Source organism: Sceloporus occidentalis, unplaced genomic scaffold (genome assembly GCF_023333645.1).
Source record: "Sceloporus occidentalis isolate IW3139 unplaced genomic scaffold, rSceOcc1.0.p SCAF_53, whole genome shotgun sequence".
NCBI classification, from domain to species: Eukaryota; Metazoa; Chordata; class Lepidosauria; order Squamata; family Phrynosomatidae; genus Sceloporus; species Sceloporus occidentalis.
This window is the reverse complement of record NW_028317033.1, coordinates 2862851-2865915: the sequence shown is the minus strand read 5'-3', so window position 1 is coordinate 2865915 and position 3065 is coordinate 2862851.

Sequence of the window (3065 nt, the reverse complement as noted above, 5' to 3'; positions counted from 1 at the left end):
AAGACTGTGCATTTCATGATAGCAGTGATATGATAAAAGACAGGATATTAATGGGCAGTCAGTTCAAAGAAGTGCAGGAAAAGTTACTGCAAGAGGAAGAATTAACCTTTGAAAAAGCTATCAGAATTGCGAGAGCATATGAGATGTCAAGAAAAGACTTGCAGGTACTGGGAGGTCCACAACCACAAGTCAGTGCAATTGAAAAGCAATCTAGAAGTCACATAAGAGAAAAAGCTGACTGGAGAGGGAATAAAAGAGAAAACAGAGCTAGGAACACAGAAACAACCTGTGGATATTGTGGAAACACACACTACAAAGATATGTTATGCCCTGCAAGAGGCCAAATATGTAACAAATGCAGAAAAAAGGGGCACTTTGCCAAAATGTGTCATAATGGAATGAGCTATAGGAAGCCACAGACACGACCAGTGTATAATATAGATGATTTGGACAACCATTCAGATGATGACACAGACGGCTCACAGATATACCTTGCATCGGTGCAGAACACACAACACTCTGCAGATGAAGCAGTGGTCACCTTACATCTAGGGGATGCTAAGATCCCTGTCAAGTTTAAGATTGACACAGGAGCTCAGGTAAATTGCGTGCCAGGACACATATATCGCAAATTCCTCAGTAAGGAATTACAACTCGAAACGCAAAGGCTACCAAAGCTAAGAGGTTATGGAGGAGAGGTCCTGGATGTTATTGGACATTGTCATACAAAATGTGCCTATAAAGGATCTGAAACTAACTTACAGGTGTTTGTAATAGAAACACAGGCTCCTGCTGTGCTGGGTCTGCGGACGAGCCAAGAGATTGGTCTTATCAAAATTATAATGACTGTTAACAACGGTGAAAACATACTTACAGCTCACGGCATTAAACATGATTTTAGTGATGTATTCAGAGGACTCGGATGTCTTCCAGGGATATGCAAAATCCGGATCAAAGAAGGGGCACACCCTGTTATACATGCACCAAGGAAAATACCTTTAACGCTTCAAAGCCAAGTAGAACAAGAACTCTCAAGGATGGAAAAATTGGGAGTGATCAAAAAGGTCACAGAACCTTCTGAATGGGTCAGCTCTATGGTGGTGGTGGAAAAGAAAAACACAGGAGCAATCCGTATATGCATTGACCCACGTGATTTGAACAAGGTAATAATGAGAGAACATTACAGACTACCCACTCTAGAGGACATAGCACACAAACTTGTTGGGGCATCAGTGTTCAGTGTACTAGATGCACAGTCTGGGTACTGGCAACTACGTTTAGATGAGAACAGCAGTCGCCTCACCACGTTTAACTCCCCGGTTGGACGATGGAGATTTACAAGAGTACCTTTTGGTGTAGCATCTGCTCAAGAAATGTTCCAGAAAAAAATCACACAAGCTAATTTCAGGCCTGCAGGGTGTGGAAGTCATAATTGATGATTTATTGGTCTATGGCAAAGACCGTGCGGAACATGACAAGAACCTGATTGCTTTGCTTAAGAGATGTCGTGAGAAGAATATGAAGCTCAACCCGAACAAACTGCAGATTGGTGTTGAGGAGGTAAGCTACTTTGGGCATATCATCAGTAAAGATGGTTTAAAACCTGATCCCAACAAGATACAAGCAATCATTAAAATGCAAGCACCAACTTCCAGAAAAGAACTAGAAACAGCACTGGGCATTTTCAATTATCTGTCAAAGTTTTCGCAGGGTTTAGCCCAACAAACAGCACCTCTACGAACTCTACTGAAGAAAAATGCATGCTGGTCTTGGGATGCTAATATGCAAACAACGTTTGAGAAAATAAAGGCCACCATAAGCAAACAGCCCGGACCCATCTTGAAATATTTTGATGTAAACTGTGATACTGTTCTTCAAGTAGACGCATCACAATTTGGGTTGGGTGCAGTACTGACACAAAGAGGTCACCCAGTGGCCTATGCCTCGAGGGCACTTACGGCAGCTCAATCCAACTATGCCCAAATTGAAAAGGAAATGCTAGCCATTGTCAACGGATGTGAAAAATTTCATCAATATATCTATGGGCGTCCAGTATTAGTGGAAACGGACCACAAGCCTTTAGAACACATAATGCTGAAACCACTAAACTTAGTCCCTCCACGCCTACAGAGAATGGTAATGAAGCTGCAACCATATGACCTTACTGTCAAATACAGACCAGGGAAAGAAATCCCAATGGCAGACACGCTATCCAGAGTGTTTCCAGCAGGACATGACGCACGGGATGAACCTGATCTGGAGGAACAAGTGCACACAGTCTTAGTCAATGTACCCGTCTCAGATGTCAGATTGGAAAGTATTCAAAAGGAAACGTTACTGGACAAGCAACTAGAAAAACTTTGCCGGGTCATGTGCAATGGTTGGCCGGAGAAGCGCAAAAAACTACCACCAGAATTACAGGAATTCTGGCCTGTGAGACATGAATTGTCAAATAACGAGGGCATTATCTTCATGGGTGAACGTATACTCATTCCTAGAAGTCAACGGAAAGTGGTTTTGGAACAAATTCACCAAGGACACTTAGGCATGGCTCTGTGCAAACGACGGGCACGGGAATTGGTTTATTGGCCTAACATAGACTCTGACATTGAGAGGTTTGTGAAGATTTGTGAAACCTGCAACGAATTTCAACGACGAAACACAAAAGAACCCCTCATCCCCTGGAGTATCCCTTCTCGTGCTTGGCAACGACTGGCTACTGATATTTTTCATACTGAAGGAAATGACTACCTGATTATTGTTGACTATTACAGTAAATACTTTGAAATAGTACAACTGAAGGATCTGAAGTCCTCCTCTGTAATTTCGGCTTTCAAATCAATACTAGCCAGGCATGGTGTATGTGAAGAACTTGTCTCTGACAATGGTCCACAATTCTCCAGCGCTGAATTTCAATCTTTTCTCCACGAATGGGGCATCAAGCACAGTCCCGTTAGTCCACATCTACCACAGGCTAACGGACTAGCTGAAAAATATGTAGGCATTGCCAAATCCATTCTAAGGAAAGCACAATCGTCCGGGCAGGATGTTCATTTGGGTCTTCT